This window comes from Oncorhynchus mykiss, chromosome 14 (assembly GCF_013265735.2).
Source record: "Oncorhynchus mykiss isolate Arlee chromosome 14, USDA_OmykA_1.1, whole genome shotgun sequence".
Classification (NCBI taxonomy): domain Eukaryota; kingdom Metazoa; phylum Chordata; class Actinopteri; order Salmoniformes; family Salmonidae; genus Oncorhynchus; species Oncorhynchus mykiss.
The window spans coordinates 41,378,189-41,389,051 of NC_048578.1; positions in this window are offsets into that span (position 1 = coordinate 41,378,189).

Consider the following 10,863-nt stretch of genomic DNA (forward strand, 5'->3'; position numbering starts at 1 on the left):
TACCTACTATAGTTACCATACCCAGTATAGTTACCATACCTACTATAGTTACCTACCTACTATAGTTACCATACCTAGTATAGTTACCATAACCAGTATAGTTACCATACCCAGTATAGTTACCATACCTAGTATAGTTACCAGTATAGTTACCATACCTAGTATAGTTACCAGTATAGTTACCATACCTAGTATAGTTACCAGTATAGTTACCATACCTACTATAGTTACCATACCTAGTATAGTTACCAGTATAGTTACCATACCTAGTATAGTTACCAGTATAGTTACCATACCTACTATAGTTACCATACCTAGTATAGTTACCATAACCAGTATAGTTACCATACCCAGTATAGTTACCATACCTAGTATAGTTACCAGTATAGTTACCATACCTAGTATAGTTACCAAACCTACTATAGTTACCATACCCAGTATAGTTACCATACCTACTATAGTTACCATACCCAGTATAGTTACCATACCTACTATAGTTACCATACCTAGTATAGTTACCATACCTAGTATAGTTACCATAACCAGTATAGTTACCATACCCAGTATAGTTACCATACCCAGTATAGTTACCATACCCAGTATAGTTACCATAACCAGTATAGTTACCATACCTGCTATAGTTACCATACCTACTATAATTACCATACCCAGTATAGTTACCATACCCAGTATAGTTACCATACCTAGTATAGTTACCATACCTACTATAGTTACCATACCTACTATAGTTACCATACCTACTATAGTTACCATACCCAGTATAGTTACCATACCCAGTATAGTTACCATACCCAGTATAGTTACCATACCCAGTATAGTTACCATAACCAGTATAGTTACCATACCCAGTATAGTTACCATACCTACTATAGTTACCATACCCAGTATAGTTACCATACCCAGTATAGTTACCATACCCAGTATAGTTACCATACCCAGTATAGTTACCATACCCAGTATAGTTACCATACCCAGTATAGTTACCATACCCAGTATAGTTACCATACCCGGTATAGTTACCATACCCAGTATAGTTACCATACCTAGTATAGGTCCCATACCTGCTTCCCACAGCTATTACTGTTACCTCAGGTCCTGGTCATTCATTGATATTTGAAATGTCATGGGTGCTATGACTCTGACGATCCTCTTCAGGATTGGTGGGTCTCCCGCGGGACAGTTGAGATAATGTAGGCTAATGTGATTAGCATGAGGTTGTAAGTAACAAGAACATTTCCCAGGACATTGACATATCTGATATTGGCCTGGTCTGAGGTTCCTATGTGAAGTAACATTCCCATTCCAAGTTGTGACCTCACATCCTGCTTGGGTCTAAAGCGATGGAATCTCCCTGTACCGCAGGCTGCATCGGGACTCTCCCGTATAGAATCCCCGGGGCTATACGTCTTCTACTGTTTAGACAAGACAGTGTTTCCCACTCCCCATGGAACTGATCACGGGCCAAGCTGGCAACAGTCTGGAGAAATACCCACACACACACGCACACACACACACGCACGCACGCTCGCACACACACACACACACACACACACACACGAAGGACCCCCCCCCCCCCCATCCCTCCTCCACACCCTCTTGCGGGCCACAAAAGGAGCATCTGCTAAGCGTTTGGGAAAAGTGTGACAACTAAAGAGCATTGATGGTTGAGTCATTGAGCCAGAGCCCCCGCCTTGTGTCCCCTGTCTGTCCCTCTGTCCTCCTCCTGGCCAATGAGAGATGGAGATGTGTGTTTGTGTGAAAGGTCTTTTAGTGCAAGGGATACAATACACCCTGGGCTTCATCCAGGGCAAACCCTTCCCTCTCCCTAGCGGTCAGGAACCCGAAAGGCAGCTGGTTCGAATCACCAAGCCGACGACGTGAAAAGTCTGTTAATGTGTCCTTTAGCAAGGCCCTTAGCCCTATTTGCCAGGATAAGGGTGTCTGCTAAAAAATGACGACAATTTAAAGAACGGATTCTGTGAATGGTGTAGTCATTTTGAAACTGAATCTCAAACTGTTGGGTTCCAGAATTAGATTTTTTGTTGCTTTTTATTTAACCTTTATTTAACTAGGCAAGTCAGTTAAGAACAAATTCTTATTTACAATGACGGCCTACAGCGGGTTAACTGCCTTGTTCAGGGGCAGAACGACAGAGTTTTACCTTGTTAGCTCGGGGATTCTATTCAGCAACCTTTCTGTTACTAGTTCAACGCTCTAACCACTAAGCTACCTGCCGCCCCTACGCTCTAACCACTAGGCTACCTGCCGCCCCTACACTCTAACCACTAGGCTACCTGCCGCCCCTACGCTCTAACCACTAGGCTACCTGCCGCCCCTACACTCTAACCACAAGGCTACCTGCCGCCCCTACACTCTAACCACTAGGCTACCTGCCGCCCCTACACTCTAACCACTAGGCTACCTGCCGCCCCTACACTCTAACCACTAGGCTACCTGCCGCCCCTACGCTCTAACCACAAGGCTACCTGCCGCCCCTACGCTCTAACCACAAGGCTACCTGCCGCCCCTACGCTCTAACCACAAGGCTACCTGCCGCCCCTACACTCTAACCACTAGACTACCTGCCGCCCCTACACTCTAACCACAAGGCTACCTGTCGCCCCTACACTCTAACCACAAGGCTACCTGCCGCCCCTACACTCTAACCACAAGGCTACCTGCCGCCCCTACACTCTAACCACAAGGCTACCTGCCGCCCCTACACTCTAACCACAAGGCTACCTGTCGCCCCTACACTCTAACCACAAGGCTACCTGCCGCCCCTACACTCTAACCACAAGGCTACCTGCCGCCCCTACACTCTAACCACAAGGCTACCTGCCGCCCCTACACTCTAACCACTAGGCTACCTGCCGCCCCTACACTCTAACCACAAGGCTACCTGCCGCCCCTACACTCTAACCACAAGGCTACCTGCCGCCCCTACGCTCTAACCACTAGGCTACCTGCCGCCCCTACACTCTAACCACTAGGCTACCTGCCGCCCCTACACTCTTAACCACAAGGCTACCTGCCGCCCCTACACTCTTAACCACAAGGCTACCTGCCGCCCCTACACTCTAACCACAAGGCTACCTGTCGCCCCTACACTCTAACCACAAGGCTACCTGCCGCCCCTACACTCTAACCACAAGGCTACCTGTCGCCCCTACACTCTAACCACAAGGCTACCTGCCGCCCCTACACTCTAACCACAAGGCTACCTGCCGGCCCTACACTCTAACCACAAGGCTACCTGCCGCCCCTACACTCTAACCACAAGGCTACCTGCCGCCCCTACACTCTAACCACAAGGCTACCTGCCGCCCCTACACTCTAACCACAAGGCTACCTGCCGCCCCTACACTCTAACCACAAGGCTACCTGTCGCCCCTACACTCTTAACCACAAGGCTACCTGCCGCCCCTACACTCTAACCACAAGGCTACCTGCCGCCCCTACACTCTAACCACAAGGCTACCTGCCGCCCCTACACTCTAACCACAAGGCTACCTGCCGCCCCTACACTCTAACCACAAGGCTACCTGCCGCCCCAATGGCACCAAAATAACTTGGGTTGTAGGTTCTAGAAGTTGGAGAATGTTTTGGAAACTCCACAAACACCATCAATGTGACCAAAGTGTTCACACAGCTAGCACATTTGGTTCCTTGAAAGTTATGGGAAAGTATGTTTTTGTTTCCCATTAGGTTCTGGGAACGAAGTCATACGTTTCCTGACATTTAAAACTGAAAGTGTTCTAAACGTTCTGAGAACAGAAGTGAACATTTGGACTTCTTGTCACGAATCCCGTTTCCTGAGTCTGTTTTTTGCCTATGTTCTGTCCTGGAGAGTTTTTCCGGCGTCCTGGAACGCACCCTGTCTGGTTGCCGGGCAATGTAGCCAGTTGGGGTTTCTGATTATCCGCACCTGTATCCCATCAGCTATCTGCACACCTGGTCCTGATCATCATTTCTCCTCTTCATAAGCCCGGACCTGACATCCATTTCCTGCCGGATCGTTAGCCATGAACAGTATGTTGTGCCAGAGTATCAGCCTCAAGTTGGATAGAAGTTGTTTTGTTGTTTGTTACGTATTGCTTGCCTTGAACTTACCTCTGTTTGTTCTGTCTTCAGTTACTCACCCGGATCATTTACCCCATTCCCGCCTGGTCGTCAGAAGATTCCGCTTCCCCATTGGATCCACCTATTTACTCCCATCAACTCATCACCGCTACCCGCTACACCACCTGGATATATCTACCCATTCACTTGTAAATAAATACTCACCTTTTTCCTACTCTCCTTATCCTGGTCTGCTTCTGGGTTCGACTTTGAAGAATCGTGACACTTCTAGGGAATATTTTAGGTTGCACGGAGGTTCTGAGAACGTTTATCTATGGTTCCTTGAACGTTTTCCGGGGAGGTTTTTATTAACGTTCTGAGAACGTAATTAAATAATGTTCTCTCAACATGTTTCAATAAGAGTTTTAATAACACTGCTAGCTTTAACTGTTATGAAATCCAAGCACAGATATGAGACATGGAAATGAATTTGCTTAGGCATTAATCATGCACATCAGGTGTCTTTTTTACTGTGGCATGGCATCAGTGAGATTATAATGATCTTCTGCTCTCTATCCAGGGAATTAGTCCACTGTGACACCAAGATGGAGCTACATGGTGATTTTTTTCTCATACAAAGCTGCTCATTTTAGTCTATTCAAACAGACTCCATTTCAAAAGAAACAAGCACTCATTAAGATCAGGTGTGGCCAATTAGTGGGCGCTCCTCAAGATTGTGTTGTGTTGATGCTGAGAACGGAATGTATATGTTTTTAAATAACATTCTTAGAATGTTCTTAGAACATTACTAGGGTTTTTTTATGGACAGTTTTAAATAGAACCACAAGGAAACTTGTAGAAAATGTTATGGGAAGATTGTATGCAAAATAACCATGACAACCAAAGCTCTCATCGAGCTCTAAGAAACATCTGCTTCTCGGAATGCTATGTGCTAGGTGGGAAGTGCTTACCTCACCCCAACAACCAACCACAGACAAGCTGGGAGTTTGGAATGCTATGTGCTAGGTGGGAAGTGCTTACCTCACCCCAACAACCAACCACAGACAAGCTGGGAGTATGGAATGCTATGTGCTAGGTGGGAAGTGCTTACCTCACCCCAACAACCAACCACAGACAAACTGGGAGTTTGGAATGCTATGTGCTAGGTGGGAAGTGCTTACCTCACCCCAACAACCAACCACAGACAAGCTGGGAGTTTGGAATGCTATGTGCTAGGTGGGAAGTGCTTACCTCACCCCAACAACCAACCACAGACAAGCTGGGAGTTTGGAATGCTATGTGCTAGGTGGGAAGTGCTTACCTCACCCCAACAACCAACCACAGACAAGCTGGGAGTTTGGAATGCTATGTGCTAGGTGGGAAGTGCTTACCTCACCCCAACAACCAACCACAGACAAGCTGGGAGTTTGGAATGCTATGTGCTAGGTGGGAAGTGCTTACCTCACCCCAACAACCAACCACAGACAAGCTGGGAGTTTGGAATGCTATGTGCTAGGTGGGAAGTGCTTACCTCACCCCAACAACCAACCACAGACAAGCTGGGAGTTTGGAATGCTATGTGCTAGGTGGGAAGTGCTTACCTCACCCCAACAACCAACCACAGACAAGCTGGGAGTTTGGAATGCTATGTGCTAGGTGGGAAGTGCTTACCTCACCCCAACAACCAACCACAGACAAGCTGGTAGTTTGGTGACATATGTGCTATCCCCCCCCCCCCCCCTCTCTCTCTCCCCAACCTCCTTTCACCCTTCCTCTCCCACATCCCTCCCTCCTCTGCTTAGTTCACCCTTCTCCCCCTCTCAGACTGTTCTTCTCCTCCTCTTCTCCCTCCTCCCAGCCTCCTGTTCTTTTGTGTATTTTGACTTCCTGTTGTTAAGGATGAGGTCACAGGGATAAGGAGGAGATGGGAGTGTGTCACCTCATTGGCCCTTCCTTAGAAGCAGATGAATGTGAGAATAAACAGTCCAATCACACACAGGACAGAGAGGAGGATCACACCGTTTGGTCAATGTCAATACCGCTGAAATAAGGAAATGGTCTCCTGTTCATCTGGACAGCCTGCGACCAGTTTGACCAATTTGGTGCTGTGGACCACTTGGAGAATATTAGACATATTTACTTCAGTAAAATTTCTATGATGTTGTCTTCATCACTTTCTAACTACTGGTAAATCTACAGTGTTTTATGATTCTTCTTCTTCTTCTTCTTATTTGTGTTGTTGTTGTTGTTTAGCTGCATTTCATGATGGATTATTTGATGCTTACGGGTGCTTCTTTGTTGCTGTCTATCGAAGCAGTTATTTGGCCATAGATTAGAAAGTGTTAACTCAATGTGAGTCTTTTTGGGTAATGAGCCGTCATCAGGACTGTGCAAGAGAACAATGGCTGGCTATTGTATCAGACACTACTGTGTCTGGCAGGAGTACCGACAACGACAGGAATAGACACACACACTAGCGGTGCGTGGTCAGCTGTTTGTTTCCCCAACCGCACGACTATATGTGATAAAGTGAAAATCGGAGGCCCGCAACCGATCCTAAAAGGCGCTGCATGGTCAATCTGAGTCCTCATTGGCGGTGCAGCGCAATTACGGTGATATGGCCTCAGTAGAAATCTGGGCATGCATACATCTTGCGCTCTGCTGCGAAGCAGTATATAGATAGTGGGGGGGTGTAGTCTGGGTATAGAGAGTATATAGATAGTGGGGGGGTTGTAGTCTGGTTATAGACAGTATATATATATAGTGGGGGGGGGGGGGGGGGGTTGTAGTCTGGATATAAAGAGTATATAGATAGTGGGGGGGTTGTAGTCTGGGTATAGAGAGTATATAGATAGTGGGGGGTTGTAGTCTGGTTATAGACAGTATATAGATAGTGGGGGGTTGTAGTCTGGTTATAGACAGTATATAGATAGTGGGGGGTTGTAGTCTGGGTATAGAGAGTATATAGATAGTGGGGGGGTTGTAGTCTGGTTATAGACAGCATATAGATAGTAGTGGGGGGGTTGTAGTCTGGTTATAGACAGCATATAGATAGTGGGGGGGGGGTGTAGTCTGGATATAGACAGTATATAGATAGTGGGGGGGGTGTAGTCTGGATATAGACAGCATATAGATAGTGGGGGGGGGGTGTAGTCTGGATATAGACAGCATATAGATAGTGGGGGGGTGTAGTCTGGATATAGACAGTATATAGATAGTGGGGGGGGGGTGTAGTCTGGATATAGACAGCATATAGATAGTGGGGGGGGGTGTAGTCTGGATATAGACAGTATATAGATAGTGGGGGGGGGGGGTGTAGTCTGGATATAGACAGTATATAGATAGTGGGGGGGGGTGTAGTCTGGATATAGACAGTATATAGATAGTGGGGGGGGGTGTAGTCTGGATATAGACAGTATATAGATATTGGGGGGGTTGTAGTCTGGTTATAGACAGTATATAGATAGTGGGGGGGTTGTAGTCTGGTTATAGACAGTATATAGATAGTGGGGGGGTGATAGTGGGGGGTGTAGTCTGGTTATAGACAGCATATAGATAGTGTGGGGGGGTGTAGTCTGGATATAGACAGTATATAGATAGTGGGGGGGTGATAGTGGGGGGTGTAGTCTGGTTATAGACAGTATATAGATAGTGGGGGGGTGATAGTGGGGGGTGTAGTCTGGTTATAGACAGTATATAGATAGTGGGGGGGGGTTGTAGTCTGGTTATAGACAGTATATAGATAGTGGGGGGGTGTAGTCTGGATATAAAGAGTATATAGATAGTGGGGGGGTTGTAGTCTGGTTATAGAGAGTATATAGATAGTGGGGGGGTTGTAGTCTGGTTATAGACAGTATACAGATAGTGGGGGGGTGTAGTCTGGATATAAAGAGTATATAGATAGTGGGGGGGTGTAGTCTGGTTATAGACAGTATATAGATAGTGGGGGGGTGTAGTCTGGTTATAGACAGTATATAGATAGTGGGGGGGTTGTAGTCTGGTTATAGACAGTATATAGATAGTGGGGGGTTGTAGTCTGGTTATAGACAGTATATAGATAGTGGGGGGGTTGTAGTCTGGTTATAGACAGTATATAGATAGTGGGGGGGTGTAGTCTGGTTATAGACAGTATATAGATAGTGGGGGGGTGTAGTCTGGTTATAGACAGTATATAGATAGTGGGGGGGTGTAGTCTGGTTATAGACAGTATATAGATAGTGGGGGGGTGTAGTCTGGTTATAGACAGTATATAGATAGTGGGGGGGTGTAGTCTGGTTATAGACAGTATATAGATAGTGGGGGGGGTTGTAGTCTGGTTATAGACAGTATATAGATAGTGGGGGGGTGTAGTCTGGTTATAGACAGTATATAGATAGTGGGGGGGTTGTAGTCTGGTTATAGACAGTATATAGATAGTGGGGGGGTTGTAGTCTGGATATAGACAGTATATAGATAGTGGCGGGGGTGATAGTGGAGGGGGTTGTAGTCTGGTTATAGACAGTATATAGATAGTGGGGGGGTGATAGTGGGGGGTGTAGTCTGGTTATAGACAGTATATAGATAGTGGGGGGGTTGTAGTCTGGTTATAGACAGTATATAGATAGTGGGGGGTTGTAGTCTGGTTATAGACAGCATATAGATAGTGGGGGGGGGGGGGTGTAGTCTGGATATAGACAGTATATAGATAGTGGGGGGGTGATAGTGGGGGGTGTAGTCTGGTTATAGACAGTATATAGATACTGGGGGGGGGTGTAGTCTGGTTATAGACAGTATATAGATAGTGGGGGGGGGGTGTAGTCTGGTTATAGACAGTATATAGATAGTGGGGGGGTGTAGTCTGGGTATAGAGAGTATATAGATAGTGGGGGGGTGTAGTCTGGTTATAGACAGTATATAGATAGTGGGGGGGGTGTAGTCTGGTTATAGACAGTATATAGATAGTGGGGGGTGTAGTCTGGTTATAGACAGTATATAGATAGTGGGGGGGTGTAGTCTGGTTATAGACAGTATATAGATAGTGGGGGGGTGTAGTCTGGTTATAGACAGTATATAGATAGTGGGGGGTTGTAGTCTGGTTATAGACAGTATATAGATAGTGGGGGGGGTGTAGTCTGGTTATAGACAGTATATAGATAGTGGGGGGTTGTAGTCTGGTTATAGACAGTATATAGATAGTGGGGGGGTGTAGTCTGGTTATAGACAGCATATAGATAGTGGGGGGGGGTGTAGTCTGGATATAGACAGTATATAGATAGTGGGGGGGGGGTGTAGTCTGGTTATAGACAGCATATAGATAGTGGGGGGGGGGTGTAGTCTGGATATAGACAGTATATATATAGTGGGAAGGGTTGGGCTTGAAGTCTTGTTATAGAGGGGGGGGGGTTGGGCTTGAAGTCTTGTTATAGAGGGGGGGGGGGGGTTGGGCTTGAAGTCTTGTTATAGAGGGGGGGGGGGTTGGGCTTGAAGTCTTGTTATAGAGGGGGGGGGGTTGGGCTTGAAGTCTTGTTATAGAGGGGGGGGGGGTTGGGCTTGAAGTCTTGTTATAGAGGGGGGGGGGGGGGGGTTGGGCTTGAAGTCTTGTTATAGAGGGGGGGGGGTTGGGCTTGAAGTCTTGTTAGAGAGGGGGGGGGTTGGGCTTCAAGTCTTGTTATAGAGGGGGGGGGAGTTGGGCTTGAAGTCTTGTTATAGAGGGGGGGCGGTTGGGCTTGAAGTCTTGTTATAGAGGGGGGGGGTTGGGCTTGAAGTCTTGTTATAGAGGGGGGGGGGGTTGGGCTTGAAGTCTTGTTATAGAGGGGGGGGGGGTTGGGCTTGAAGTCTTGTTATAGAGGGGGGGGGGGTTGGGCTTGAAGTCTTGTTATAGAGGGGGGGGGGGGGTTGGGCTTGAAGTCTTGTTATAGAGGGGGGGGGGGTTGGGCTTGAAGTCTTGTTATAGAGGAGGGGGGGGTTGTAGTCTGGTTATAGACAGTATACAGATAGTGGGGGGGGTGTAGTCTGGTTATAGACAGTATATAGATAGTGGGGGGTTGTAGTCTGGTTATAGACAGTATATAGATAGTGGGGGGGTTGTAGTCTGGTTATAGACAGTATATAGATATTGGGGGGGTGTAGTCTGGTTATAGACAGTATATAGATAGTGGGGGGGTGTAGTCTGGTTATAGACAGTATATAGATAGTGGGGGGGTTGTAGTCTGGTTATAGACAGTATATAGATAGTGGGGGGGGTTGTAGTCTGGTTATAGACAGTATATAGATAGTGGGGGGTTGTAGTCTGGTTATAGACAGTATATAGATAGTGGGGGGGTTGTAGTCTGGTTATAGACAGTATATAGATAGTGGGGGGGTTGTAGTCTGGTTATAGACAGTATATAGATAGTGGGGGGGTGTAGTCTGGTTATAGACAGTATATAGATAGTGGGGGGGTGTAGTCTGGTTATAGACAGCATATAGATAGTGGGGGGGGTGTAGTCTGTATATAGATAGTGGGGGGGTTGTAGTCTGGTTATAGACAGTATATAGATAGTGGGGGGGTTGTAGTCTGGATATAGACAGTATATAGATAGTGGCGGGGGTGATAGTGGAGGGGGTTGTAGTCTGGTTATAGACAGTATATAGATAGTGGGGGGGTGATAGTGGGGGGTGTAGTCTGGTTATAGACAGTATATAGATAGTGGGGGGGTTGTAGTCTGGTTATAGACAGTATATAGATAGTGGGGGGGTTGTAGTCTGGTTATAGACAGCATATAGATAGTGGGGGGGGGTGTAGTCTGGATATAGACAGTA